General features: G+C 36.1%; 1 pseudogene; it reads right to left on the bottom strand.

The window, feature by feature from the left end:
- Nucleotides 1-12,539, bottom strand: part of LOC113254965 (vesicle transport through interaction with t-SNAREs homolog 1B-like) — a 41,965-nt pseudogene extending 29,426 nt beyond the window's left edge.
- Between the last annotated feature and the right edge of the window lie 3,243 nt (nt 12,540-15,782).

The following is a 15,782-nucleotide window of genomic DNA, read 5'->3' as shown; positions in this document are numbered from 1 at the left end:
CCAATTGGATTTATAACTCCTTGCAGTCATGAGCTGAGTCTCTAGGTTTCAATATCCTATTAGATACACTTTCTCAGCACTAATAACTCTCATGTTAGCAATGTGGTCAAAGGAGGATTAGTAAGGCTTGGCAGATTGAAATATCCTTCTGCTCATTGTCTCCCCTTCTATTCCCTGTACTGGTAGACGCATTCTTCTTCATTCTTCTCTTTCATTTCATAATTTTAATTACCCAGTGAATTTTTTTGTTATACACTAAAGAATACTGTGACTGAGTGTAAAGGACTCTTGGGGGGAAAATATCAAATATAAATATTTTGTAAATGAAGTAATAGAGGGTGTTTCTACAAATCTGAAAAATTGTTTTGGGTACCAGATGACAGCATTTTTCGCTTTCATACCTTTTATCATTTAATACTCCTCTGAAACCCAGTATTTGTTTGCTTGACTCTGACCCAATAAAATATAGTCCAAATAAAAGAAGTGAAAAAATTATTTGGAAACAATATGGGTACATACACTTGCATTTACACACACACACACACACACACATATATGTGGCATATATATACCACATAAGACTATAAATTTAAGCATGATCTCTTCAAAGTAAAATGGTGAGATAAATATACTTTGTACCACAAAGATGCCAGTTTTGAGCATCTAATTAGCCTTCTAATTTGGAACATACTGTAATTGGGTCTCCTCTATTATGAGAGTTGAAATTGAAAACAAGTGTGCATTTCTTACATTTATATTCCTAAATTGTCAAACATAATTGTTTTTTTTTTATTTCTGCAGGTAATTGACTTGTAATTTTTATGTTATTGCTATATATTTCTGCCTAGGAATCTCTTTATAATTCACATCCCCTGCAAAGTCTTCATTTCAAGGACTACAGAATGTTTTACAACATAAACTCACTTATATAGCTTCACAGAAATAGTATTGTCTAAAAAGGAGTCACTTTGTAAATCAACTAATAAAACATTTTAGCACACTTTCTTATGGTCCACAACCTTTTTTTTTTATTATAAACTCACTATAAAAGTATAGAGTATCTGGAAATAAAAACAGAATATGCAATCATTTTAATTTCTTAGATGTTTAGCCATGTTTACACTGATATGATATACCTTAAATTGTTTTGTATTTTCAAATATTACACCTTGAAGGAACTAACAAGTCTGAAAGAGGATGTTTACGCTTTGAAGACCAAAAGTTTATAGATTTACTTGTTTACCTAAGATTTATTTAAATATATGATTTAGCCTGGAAGTAAAAGTATATCACTCTGCTTACACCTCTGTGACAAGAACAAGTAAGTTACAGTGCTCTCTATCTTACTGAAAAAGTTAGAAAATTTACTTTTCTCTGTGAGCTCAAAAAGAGAGCCAGACGGGGATGAGCTCTGATCATATCTACCATAGACAAATAGTCATACAGTTGACCCGTGAACAATACAGGTTTGAAATCCATGGGTTCAATTGTATGAGATTTTTTTTAACAATACAGTACTGTAAATTATTTTCTCTTCCTTATGACTTTTTTAACAACTTTTCCTCTAACTTCCCTTATTGTCCAGAATGGACTGAGAAACCCCCTCAAAATCAATAAAAACAGGTCAACACCCAGACATTTAATAGTGAAACTTACAAATCTCAGAGACAAAAAGAAAATCCTGAAAGCAACTCAGGACAAGAGGTCGGTAACCTACAAGGATAGAAACATTAGATTGGCAGCAGACCTATCTACAGAGACCTGGCAGGCCAGAAGGGACTAGCGTGATATATTCAGGGTTCTAAATGAGAAAAATATGCAGTTGAGAATACTTTATCCAGCTAGGATGTCGTTCAAAATAGAAGGAGTGATAAAAAACAAACAAACAAACAAACAAACAAACAAAAAAACTTCCAGGACAAACAGAAACTGAAAGAATTTGTGATCAACAAACTATCCCTATAAGAAATACTAAAAGGGATCCTCTAAGCAAAGAGGGAGCCCAAAAGTAACATAGACCAGAAAGAAACAGAGACTATATAAAGTAACTATCACTTTACAGGTTATACAATGGCACTAAATTAATATCTTTCAATAGTTAATCTGATTGTAAATGGGCTAAATGCCCCAGTTAAAAGACACAGGGTATCAGATTGGATTAAAGCAAGACCCATCAATTTACTGTCTGCAAGAGACTCATTTCAGTCCCAAAGACACCTCCAGATTGAAAGTGAGGGGGTGGAAAATCATTTGTCATGCTAATGGACATCAAAAGAAAGCTGGGGTGGCAATCCTAATATCAGAAAAATTAGATTTTAAACCAAAGGCTGTAATAAGAGATGAGGAAGGACACTATATCATAATTAAAGGGTCTATCCAATAACAAGATCTAACAACTATAAATATTTATGCCCGTAACATGGAGCAGCCAATTATATAAGCCAATTAATAACAAAATCAAAGAAACATATCAATAATAATACAATAATGGTAGGGGACTTTAACACCCCCCTCACCGCAAAGGACAGATCATCTAAGCAGAAGGTCAACAAGGAAATAAAGACTTTGAATGATACACTGGACCAGATGGACTTCACAGATATATTCGGAACATTCCATCCTAAAGCAAGAGAATATACATTCTTCTCTAGTGCACATGGAACACTCTCCAGAATAGATCACACACTGGTTCACAAATCAGGTTTGTGAACCTTTTTGGCACCAAAAGATTGGGATCATTCCCTGCAAATTTTCAGACCACAATGCTTTGAAACTGGAACTCAATTACAAGAGGAAATTTGGAAAGAACTCAAATACATGGAGGCTAAAGAGCATCCTACTAAAGAATGAGTGGGTCAACCAGGAAATTAAAGAAGAATTTTAAAAAATTCATGGAAACAAATGAAAATGAAAACACAACTGTTCAAAATCTTTGGGATGCAGTGAAGGTGGTCCTAAGAGGCAAGTATATCTTGTTTCTCAAGAAACAAGAAAGTTCTCAAATATACAACCTAACTTTACACCTAAAGGAGGTGGAGAAAGAACAGCAAATAAAGCCTAAACCCAGCAGTAGAAGAGAAATAATAAAGATTAGAGCAGAAATCAATGAAATAGAAACCAAAGAACAGTAGAACAGATCAAAGAAAATAGGAGCTGGTTCTTTGAAAGAATTAGTAAAATCAATAAATCGCTGGCCAGACGTAGGAAAATGACAAGAGAAAGGGACCAAGTAAATAAAACCATGAATGAAAGAGAAGAGATTACAACCAACACTGAAGAAAAACAATTATAAGAACATATCGTGAGCAACAGTATGCCAACAAATAAGGCAATCTGAAAGAAATGGATGCATTCCTAGAGATATATAAACTACCAAAACAACCAGGAAGAAATAGAAAACCTGAACAGACCCATAACCAGCAAGGAAATTGAAGCAGTAATTTAAAATCTCTCAAAAACAAGAACCCAGGGCCCAATGGCTTCCCAGGGGAATTCTACCCAACTTTTAAAGAAGAAATAATACCTATTCTTCTGAAGCTGTTCCAAAAAATACAAATGAAAGGAAAACTTCCAAACTCATTCTATGGCCTCATACCTTGATCCCAAAATCAGACAAAGACCCCAGAAAAAGGAGAATTACAGACCATTATCCCTGATGAACATGGATGCCAAAATTCTTACCAAAATACTAGCCAATAGGATCCAACAGTACATTAAAAGGATTTTTCACCACAACCAAGTGGGATTTATTCCTGGGCTGCAAGGATGGATTGACAACCACAAATCAATCAATTGATGCATTACATAAATAACAGAATGGACAAGAACCATATGATCTCTCAATAGATGCAGAAAAAGCATTTGACGAAGTACAACATCCTTTCTTAATTAAAACCCTTCACAGTGTAGGGATAGAGGGAATATGCCTCAATATCATAAAAGCTATATATGAAAAGCCCATAGCAAAGATTATTCTCAATGGGGAAATACTGAGAGCTTTCCCCCTAAGGTCAGGAACACAACAGGGATGTCCACGATCACTACTGCTGTTCAACATAGTACTAGAAGTCCTAGCCTCAGCAATGAGACAACAGAAAGAAATAAAAGATATCTGAATTGGCAAAGAAGAAGTCAAACTCTCACTCTTCGCAGATGATATGATACTCTATATGGAAATCCCAAAAGACTCTACCCTAAAATTGCTAGAACTCATACAGGAATTCAGCAAAGTGGCAGGATATAAAATCAATGCACAGAAATCAGTTGCATTCCTATACCTTAACAATGAGACAAAAGAAAGGAATTAAGGAGTTGATCTCATTTACAATTTTACCCAAAACCATAAGATATCTAGGAATAAACCTAACCAAAGAGGCAAAGGATCTGTACTCAGAAAACTATAGAAAATTCATGAAAGAAATTGAGGAAGACATAAAGAGATGCGAAAAAAAAAAAAAGTACCATACTCATGGATTGGAAGAACAAATACTGTTAAAATGTCTATGCTACTTAGAGTAATCTACGAATTCAATGTAATCCCTATTAAAATACCATCAACTTTTTTTCACAAAGCTGGAACAAACAACCCTAAAATTTGTATGGAACCAGAAAAGGCCCTGAATAGGCAAAGGAATTTAAAATGAAAATCAAAACTGGTGGCATCACAATGCTGGACTTCAAGTTCTATTTTAAAGCTGTAATCATTAAAACAGTATAGTACTGGCACAAAAATGAACACATAGATTCATGGAACAGAACAAAGAACCCAGAAATGGACCCTCAACTCTATGGTCAGCAAATATTTGACAAAGCAGGTAAGACTAGCCAATGGAGAAAAGACAATCTTTTCAACAAGTGGTGTTGGAAAAATTGGACAGCCACATGTAGAAGAATGAAACTGGACCATTTCCTTACCCCATACATAAAAATAGACTCAAAAGGGATGAAAGACCTAAATATGAGACAGGAATCCATCAGAATCCTAGAGGAGAACACAGGCAGCAACCATTTGACCTCAGCCACAGTAACTTCTTGCTAGACATGTCTCCAAAGGCAAGACAAAAAGGTTTTGCACAGCAAAGGAAATAGTTGACAAAACCAAAAGACAACCAGCAGAATGGGAGAAGATATTTGCAAATGACTTATCAGCTAAAGGGCTAGTATCTAAGATATATAAAGAACTTATCAAACTCAACACCCAATAAGCAAATAATCCAATCAAGAAATGGGCAGAAGACATGAACAGACATTTCTCCAAAGAAGACATACAAATGGCCAACAGTCACATGAAAAGATGCTCAACATCACTCATCATCAGGGAAATACAAATCAAAACTACAATGAAATATCTCCTCACACCAGTCAGAATGGCTAAAATTAACAAGTCAGAAAACCACAGATGTTGGGGGCTCCTGGGTGGCTCAGTCATTAAACGTCTGCCTTCGGCTCAGGGCGTGATCCCAGCATTCTGGGATCGAGCCCCGCATCAGGCTCTTCTGCTGGGAGCCTGCTTCTTCCTCTCCCACTCCCCCTGCTTGTGTTCCCTTTCTCACTGTCTGTCTGTCAAATAAATAAATAAAAATCTTTAAAAAAAAGAAAAAGAAAAAGAAAACCACAGATGTTGGCAAGGATGCGGAAAAGGGGGAACCCTCCTACACTGTTGGTGGGAATGCAAGCTGGTGTATCCACTCTGGAAAACAGTATAGAGGTTCCTCAAAAAGTTGGAAATAGAGCTACCCTGTGATCCAGCAATTGCACTACTGATTATTTACCCCCAAAATAGAAATATAGTGATCTGAAGGGGCACCTGCATCCCAATGTTCATAGCAGCAACGTCCACAATAGCCAAACTATGGAAAGAGCCCAGATGTTCATCAACAGATGAATGGATAAAGAAGATGTGGTATATATATATACAATGGAATATTACATAGCCATCAAAAAATGAAATCTTGCCATTTGCAATGACGTGGATGGAACCAGACGGTATTATGCTAAGTGAAGTAAGCCAATCAGAGAAAGACAACTATCATATGCTCTCACTGATATGTGGAATTTAAGACACAAAACAGAGGATCATAGGGGAAGAGAGGAAAAAATAAAATGAGATGAAACTAGAGGGAGACAAACCATACGAGATTCTTAATAATAGGAAACAAACTGAGGGTTGCTGGAGGGGAAGGAGATGAGGGATGGGGTAACTCGGTGATGGACATTAAGGAGGGCATGTGATATAATGAGCACTGGGTATTATACAAGACTGATGAATCACAGGCCTGTACCTCTGAAACCAATAATAATTAATTGAATTTAAGTTAAAAATTTAAAATATATATATATATAATTTAATATTAATGCCAACATTGAACATTTCAGTTATTGTCAAATTAATTATACTACTCTAAAAAAAATATGTGTGTGTGGATTTAGGTTGCATTAGTTCCTACAGAAGGTTGTATAATAAATAATAACATCCTGCTTGCCCTGAGTCTGCTGCTTACTCTCATTTAACTTCCAGAAACAATAACTTTTGTTTTATATTTCAGATTTTTCATTTTTAGCTTCTATAACTCTAAATAATACATAAATGCAAAATGTTACTGATTTATTAACTTTAGTGAACAAAAGAAGAGCTTATGCCCATACAAATTCTTTCATCACAAAGTTTCATGCCCCAACTTCAAATTTGGTATATTTGTGCTATATACTTTATATACATATACTACATATGTAAATCTCTAATTCTTATTTCATTAGCCTAACAATATCTCTTGGCTTCTCATTATGTAATATGACCATCTTAGAAGCTCTGCCATTTACCTCCATCTTCCCACCCTATCACAAATTTTCCCCTTCTAATATTTATCCCATTTAGTACTATACTTTTGAGGTACAATACCTCTAAAAGTTCTATAAGTTAAAAACCAATAAATGAGGTACATATTTTCATAAATTTGTAAATTATTTTTTGTTATAGAGCCAAAAATGCCCTCAGATTACTTTTGTCTCTCTTGATTCCAACAACACAATTTCTCTGTTATGAGTTCTAGATTGAAAACTATTGTCTTCCCTCATGTTGCAAAAATCATGCCATATTTTATTTTGAACTACTGTTTGGACAATTTGAACTATTATTTTCTTGTATTTGGCTTTCTCCTCTATATCTATCAATTTTTGTTCTTTACTTCTATTAAAAAGATGGATTTCTAAAGACAATTCCTTTCAAAACAAGCGTATGTTTTGAGTGGAAGTGGGGATAATACTGGTGGTGTGCTGGAGAAATTGGAACTAATTAATGTTGTTTCTCTTTATAGTAATGTATGCTTGGCCATATGTTATTATCTATAATATCAGATACTTGTCCAGGTCTTTTTATCACCTACGACTTGCAAGGCTGGGTCCTCTGTATTTTGCTTAGAAGATGGGCTTTCACTTACATCGGAAACCGGGGATGTACTGTATGGTGACTAACATAATATATTAAAAAATCATTAAAAAAAAAAAGATGGGCTTTCATACATAAAATACATATTGTCAAAAACTTTTATCCAATGATACTAATTATGATGATAATTTTTGAGAAATTGTGATGTCTGTGAGAAGAGAAAACAGACGATCATGTGAAAAAAGGATGGCTAAATATACCTAAAATATACTAACTTTTCAGATTTTATAAAAAAGTCAGGGTCTCTTTTTATACTTTCATATTATTATAATTATTTATCAAACATAATGTAGTTATGATTAAATGAGTAATCAGTATTTTACTATTTCCTCTCTAAAAGCATAGATTGTCTCATTATTGCTTACCATAATATCTTCACATAATGATAGGACATTTTCCTGATAATTTTTTGGAGAATAAAAAGATGAATAATGAGGCAAGAAAGGGGTTGTGTGATGTTTAAGAATACAATTATATATTTCATTTGCCAGAAAGTTCTGGTCTACCAGGTAACCTTTTATTTTTTCTCCTATAAAATTAGAAAATCATCTAATCATACATACTTCAATTAAAATATTACTTCTTTAAATAGTCAACTTCATATGTATTTCTCTATTTTATGTTAATTTTCAATACCATTATCATCACTCACATATCCATAACTAATATGCAATATCTCAATGACATTTTTTTCTCTACATAAGTGGATTTCATACCCAGAAGATGGATTTAATGGCACATTTATGACGAAATAAATAATAATAGTCTAACAGAATGGCAACCAACATATATCTATATCTATATCGATATCGATATAGATATATCTATATCACTAAAGTCTAAAATACTTACAGGAAGAAAGATTATAAACCAAATCAAATTATTTAGTAATTCATTCAATAATAAAGATGTTCTGGTTATAGAGTTTGAACTGGGTTTATAGTGTGAATTTAAAAGAGAAAATATTTATCCCTTAAAAATAAAGTTTACCCTTTCTAGAAGAGGAGACAGATAAACTAAGTGGATACATTATAAGAAAAGAGATTGTGAGAATTTCCGTAAATAAAATAAATAAGGAAGTATGTTATAACATTGAGAAAACTTCTTTTTGATCAGATAGTCAGAAAAAGCCTTTTTGAATAATGGACAAAAAGAATTTCAATGATTCATACAAAATTCTTTTTTGAAACTTCTGCACATCAACTATCACTAAGCTTTGTCAAATTCATCAGTGATTACATAGTGTTTATATACATATAATTTTTATGTTTTTAAGAAAAAAGAATAAGAAATTGTCTATCATATGTAGAAAATTCCCTGCCAAAAAGCCAACACTGTTATGTTTTTTGTTTGTTTGTTTGTTTTGTTTTTTGTGGAACTTAAACCACTATACAACAACAGGACAATTAAATATTTTCAAATTAAAAGGTTGATTAAAAGGTGATTAAAAAGTCGTGATTTGAGAGTGTTTAGTAGGGTGTATACATGGGAGAAATAATGCAGGATGAATATTAAAATAATCACAGGAGGAATTAGTTTTAGATACTAAGGACTCTGCCAACTAGTGTGATAGAAGATGGGGTAAAAAGAATAGTTACATATGATTTAATTCACACATATGGCAAACTTATTACTTGTGGGATCTGTCACTGCTATTAAATAAATTTTATTGCTCTAATAAATATCACTTCTTTCTCCATTTATATTGTTGTCCCTGATATGGAATTGTATAGTAAATCATTGAAGTTATCCAATTTAATGGCGAATTTAGATGTCATTCCATATGCCATTCCAACAGCTTAGCCAACAGGTTAAAAAAGAAAAACTAAAAGTTACCACCAGAGCAGTGCTTGAATGTAGTGATAACCTAGAAAAGAGTTGACAATTAGAAAAGCAATTCATTCAGTTTGGACTGCAAAATAATTTCAGACAGGTTCATAGAATTTCTATTGTGAACGCTGCAGTCCAATTCAGCTTTTCATTTGTTGATACCTCTATTTAGGAGGAATTAATTAGGATGGTGATTAACTAGAGAGGATTGGGATTGACCTAGAGACAGTTCCAATTAATGCAAAAGTCACGGAAAGTATAGGATTGTGGATCTATCACATCAATCTCCACATGTGGAAGGATCCTTATCATTTGATGCTGTGTCACATTTGCAAACAAGACTGCTCCAACACTGAAGCATCAGCTTTAGCTGTAACAATTTCAACACAGTATTTCCAATTCTCTAAAATGTTTATCACTCAAACAGAAGTTGGATAGGGCACAGAGTTACTCATTTATTTTGACAAAATAGCAACTCAAGGAAATACATCTATGAAGTGTCCACCAACTGCTTCAGCACTTGCTGTGTCAGTGCGTGGCATGGCAGGTGGTTTGCTTGGAAAGTGGAATACAGGTACCTCTTCCAATTCATCACAACCCCTTCCCTGATGCTGCAGTAGTAGCACAACATCTGGTTCCAGATAGACAATGAACAAAGATACAGATATACAGAGAAAATAGTGATGGCAAATGAAATAATCCATTCCCCTCCCCTAAACGAGCAAAATAAAATAACACAGGTCCTTGGGGAAAGCTACCAGACAAAAACCAGTTAACCTGGGGCACCAGGTTAACTCAACTCAACTCTCCTAGTTGAGTGTCCATCTCTTGATTTCAGCTCAGGTCATGATCTCAGGGTCATGAGATGGAGCCCCACCTCAAGCTCTGTGTTCAGCAAGAAGTTTGCTTGAGATTCTCTCTCTCCCTCTCCCTCTGCTCCCCCCACCCCACTTTCTCGCTCATAAATAAATAAATAAATAAATAAATAAATAAATAAATAAATCTTTTAAGAGAAGAAAACAGTTAACCAGTAGAGTCTATTTTCAGGCATCACAAGAGCAGATTATCTGTTTTATAGGTTGAGACAATAAAAATATCTGGTGTTATGGCACTCAACAAAAGTGCAGTTCAGATAGTGATTATAAAGGTTAACATTTTAAAAGCGCAAACTTTAATAACTTGACATCACTATTTCAGCCAGCATTTTAAAAGAATTATCAGCTACTAAGTCACCACCTGATAATGAATCACTGGTTGCTTTTGAAACCAATTTATTTCCTTTCCAAAGCAATTTCAGACAAATTCATAGCTATTAAAATAATTAAATACAAGTGACATGCTGGGAAAAATGTAGAGGAAAGAAAACATTCTGAAATAGTCATTACTTCTTAAAAGTGAAATCCCGCAGATTGGACTACTGAGTTATTGGTTTCTCAATCAGTCAAATAATCAGAAAAGGGAGGTTTTTCTTTCTGCATTTTTAAATTTAACTTAATTCTATAATTGAGGTATGCTTGGCATGCAAGACCTGCACATATCTAAAGTGTACAATTTGATGTTTTGACATGTGACACACCAATGAAACTATCACCATAATGAAGATACCAAGCATATGCATCACCTTCGAATTTTCTTTGTGCCATTTTATCATGCCTCCTTTTTACCACTCCTGGAACCCCTGCCTGAGACACCACTGATCTGTGGTCTGTCCCTATGGTTTAGTTCGCATTTTCTAGAACTTTATATAATTAAAACAATACAGTATAGACTTATTTTTGTCTGGCTTTTTCCACTCAGCATAATTAGTTTGAGACTCATCAATATTGTACTATATATCAATAGTGCATTTGTGTATTGCTGAGTAGTATAACACTACGTTGCCATAGGACAGTTTGCTTATCCACTAACCTGTAGATAAACAATTTTGGTTATTACAAATAAAGATGCTATGCACATTGTGTAGACATCTCTGTGTAGACTCACACTTTCTTTTCCCTTGGATAAATGCTTAGGAATGCAATGACAGGATCATGCGAGAGGTGTCTGTTTACATTTTAAGAAACTGGGGATTCCAAAGTAATAACATTTTACATTGTCATGACCAGGTTTTAGAGTTCCAGTTCCTCCACATGACTACTAAAAGTTCATATTTTAGCTAAAGTTATTCTAATTGGTGTGTAAGTGTATACTGTTTTCTTAATTTGGTTTAATTTGTATTTTGCTAATAACTCATGATATTAGGTATCTTTTCCTATGGTTATTTGCCATTTATGTATCTCCTTTGGTAAAGTGCCTATTCAAATCTTTGTGCTTTTAAAAATATTTGGGTATTTTGTTATCTTATAATTGAGTTTTGAAGAATTTTTTACAATATGTATAAAGTGAATAAAAATTCTTAATCAGACCAATAATTTGCAAATATTTCTCCAAGTCCTTAACTCTCAAACTTGTCTTTTTGTTTCCCATATAGTGTCTTCCAAAGAGCAGAAGTATATATGGAAGGAGGGGGAGTGAAGATGGCAGAGTAGTAGGGGGACCCTACGCTTGCCTCATCCCTGCTAGATAAATATCGTCATTCTGAACACCAAAGAAATCAATCTGAGGACTGAGAGAACAAACTACACAACTAGTGGAAGAGAAGAGCCCACACTGTGGAAGTTAGGAGGTGCAGAGACATGATTTAGGAGAGAAAAGGATCATGGATGCTGCAGAGGGAAGGGAGCCCTGATCACAGAGAGAAGAGAGAGAGAGAGTGCAGTTCATAGGGGATCATACAAGGAAAACACTTTCTCAAAGCCATCTACTGAGAAAATGAGAGGGGCTGATTATCGTGAGTTTTTACGACCAGCAGAACTCAGAGACTGTAGTTTTGGAGGTCCATGGTACAGTTGGTGTTGAGCCCTGCGGGCACTGTGGAGCTCCTATGGAAAAGGAGGGCAGAGGAGTGGGAGCAGGTGCTGGGTCTGAGGATCCCCTGGGATGCACTGAGAGAGATGGTTCTCCCGCCTTGGAGTGCAGCTGGGAGAGGTGACATTGCCTTTCCAGGGACAAAAGAGTCGATGGGTGCCATTCCACTGCCCAGTCCCTTAGCATAGGGGCAGAGACACCTGCTGAGGGCAGCTAACCTAGACTCCAGCTTTTTGCTGTGCTTTATTCTAAACTCCATGTTCCTGCACATTGATGCCACTGCCCTTCTGGGACAAACCTGCACCAGCCTCAGAGTTGTAAGATCCTCCCGCAGAGGACCAGCACAAATCTCCTCCATGCCAGGTCCCTTAACTTTGGGGTTTTGATACTCAGTCAGTCTGCCTCAGCTAAAACACAGGTGCACTGCACTGCTGAGTGAGCAGATGGCCCAGACACAGACGGGGTGAAGGCAGGGATCTGAGGGACACCTCAGACATATGAGGGGAAATAATTTCCTCTTCTGTGAGGGCTTCCAGATAGTGGTGGTTGTAAACTCTCCTCTCTGGGGATGAGGGAGAGGGTGGGAACCATTTTCCTCCCCCAGCCCATCAGCATGGACTGACTTCAGTGAGTAGCACAGCACCAAAAGTGGAAACCTAAACCACTTACACCAGCCTCCCACCCCCTTTGCGCTCTGCAGGTGCTTCTTTACTGGGGCAAGTGTTCCTGAGAGTCAGAGTGCAGGCCCCTACTCCAGAAGACCAACACAAACTCCCCACATGCACCAAGTCTACTAACCATAGAGTGCTGCAAAGCTTCAGCTCCAGGGGAAATAAGATCAAGCCTCTTTTAACAAGCAGACCAGAGCACACTTAGTTAAAACTAGCCACACTCTGGACAAGGTCCAAACATTCCCACTTCAGGCAAGAAGAATCTCCACAGGAAAGATTGCCAAAAACCTGAGGGAAAGAGCAGACAAAACACAGCAACAGAGTACAAACAGCATACACCAGAAACACTCCCTAAAGCACCGGGCCTGGACAGTATATGACCTTTTCATCTTTGTTTTTTCCTTTTTAAGGATTGTATTTATTTATTTTAGAGAGAGAGTGCCCGTGTGCATGAGCAGGAAGAGGAGAAGAGGGGGAAGGAGAGGGAAAGGGAGAGAATCTCAAGCAGACTCCACACTAAGTGCAGAGCCCAACATGGGGCTCAATCTCGTGATCCTGAGATCATGACCTGAGCCAAAACCAAGAGTCACACACTTAACTGACTGAGCCACCCAGGCACCCCTATGACCTCCTCTTAATAAAGCCATTACCCTCGGAAGAGTAAACAGCAGGCTTTCCTAACACAGAGAAGAAGACAGAGACCGAGACTAAATGCTAAGACTGAAGAATTCATCCCAAAAGAATAAGAAAAATTCATAACCAGTGATCTAATAGGTACAGATATAAGTCATATGACTGATCCAGAATGTGAAAACTTCAATCATAAAGATACTAGCTGGACTTGAGCAGAGCATAGAAGACACCAGGGAGTCCCTTACTGCAGAGATAAAAGACCTACAACATAGTCAGGCCAAAATAAAAAATGCTATAACTGAGATACAAAAACAACTGGATGTAATGACCACACAGATGGAAGAAGTAGAGGAATGAAGAAGTGATATAGAAGATAAAATTATGGAAAATAATGAAGCTGAAAAGACCAGAGAAAGAAAAATATTGGATCACAAATGTGGACTCAGGGAACTCAGTGACTCTTATAAAACACAATAACATTTGTATCATAGGAGCTCCAGAGGAAGAAGAGAGGGAAGTGGGCAGAAGTTTTTTGTTTTGTTTTGTTTTTAAGACTTTATTTATTTGTTTGAGAGAGACAGAGAGAGACAGACAGAGTCCAATCAGGGGAGGGAGAGGGAGAAACAGACTCCTCTGCTGAGCAGGGAGCCCAATGTGGACTAGATCCCAGGACCCCTGGGATCACAACCTAAATGGAAGGCAGACACTTGACCAACTGAGACACCCAAGAGCCCTGGGAGGGCAAGATAAAAGCTTCTGCACAGTGAAGGAAATAATCAACAAAACTAAAAGGCAACCTTCAGAATGGGAGAAGACATTTGCAAATGGCATATCTGATAAAGGGTTAGTATTCAAAATCTTTAAGGAATTTATCAAACTCAACACCCCAAAAAACCAAATAATCCAGTTAAGAAATGGGCAGAAGACATGAATAGACATTTTTCCAAAGAAGACATCCAGATTGCTAACAGACACATGAAAAAATGCTCAGCATCACTCATCATCAGGGAAATACAAATCAAAACTACAATGAATTATCACCTCACACCAGTCAGAGTGGCTAAAATTAACAACACAGGAAACAACAGATGTTGGAGAAGATGTGGAGAAAGGGGAACCCTCTTATGCCATTGGTGGGAATGTAGACTTATGCAGTCATTTTGGAAAATAGTATGGAGGTTCCTCAAAAAGTTAAAAGTAGAACTACCCTTTGATCCAGCCACTGCACTACCAGGTATTTACCAAAGGATACAAAAATACTGATTTGAAGGAGCACATGTACCCAGATGTTTATATCAGCATTATCAGCAATAGCCAAATTATGGAAAGAACCCAAATGTCCATCAACTGATGAATGGAGAAAGAAGATGTGGTGTGTATATATATATATATATATATATATATATATATATATATATATATATATATATATATATATATATATACAATGGAATACTACTCAGTGATAAAAAAGAATGAAATCTTACGATCGGCAATGATTTTTGATGGAGCTAGAGCGTATTATGCTAAGGGAAATAAGTCAGTCAGAGAAAGACAAATACCATATGATCTCACTCATATGTGGAATTTAAGAAATGAAATAGATGAACATGGTGGGGAAGAGAGAGGGGCAAGCCATAAAACAGACTCTTAACTATGGAGAACGAACTGAGGATTGCTGAAGGGGTGGTGGGTGGGGGAATGGGTTAAACGGGTGATGGGTATTAAGGAGGGCACAGGTTGTGATGAGCCTGGGGTGCTATATGAAGTTATGAATCACTAAATCCTACTCACAAAACTAATATTATACCATATGTTAACTAATGGGAATTAAAATAAAAATTTGAAAAAGAAAAAGAAATTATTAAGAACCTTCCACGTGCCAAGCATTCCAGTGGACACTGGAGACACACAAGTGAGCAAAACAGGAATTATTCTCACTAAAAGAGAGCTTACAGTCTAATAGATCATGGTTGAGCTATGACTAAGAGTGTTACTCTACTTGCTGGTTCACCAAAGACAAAAATTAGAAACCTAAAGTGGTGTTAAGTTTCCTTGGCATGAACATTCTATTAACATGTGAAAAAAAAAGAAATATATATGGAAGACACTAGTCACATATTTTAAATAGCAGTGGGAGTCCATGGGGTTTTTAAACATACTGATTCCTGAGCCTCACTTCTAGAGTTTATGGGTCTGAGGAAGAGGTTGGGGATACCCATTAGTTTGGGTGAAATGTATATTACTGATGAGAAAATCCCTACAATATTGATTTATTTCCTGGTTAATCAACTTAG

Source organism: Ursus arctos, unplaced genomic scaffold, assembly GCF_023065955.2.
Source record: "Ursus arctos isolate Adak ecotype North America unplaced genomic scaffold, UrsArc2.0 scaffold_5, whole genome shotgun sequence".
Lineage (NCBI taxonomy): Eukaryota > Metazoa > Chordata > Mammalia > Carnivora > Ursidae > Ursus > Ursus arctos.
Note: the sequence above shows the minus strand (reverse complement) of the source record. Positions and strands in the feature narration are given on the sequence as shown.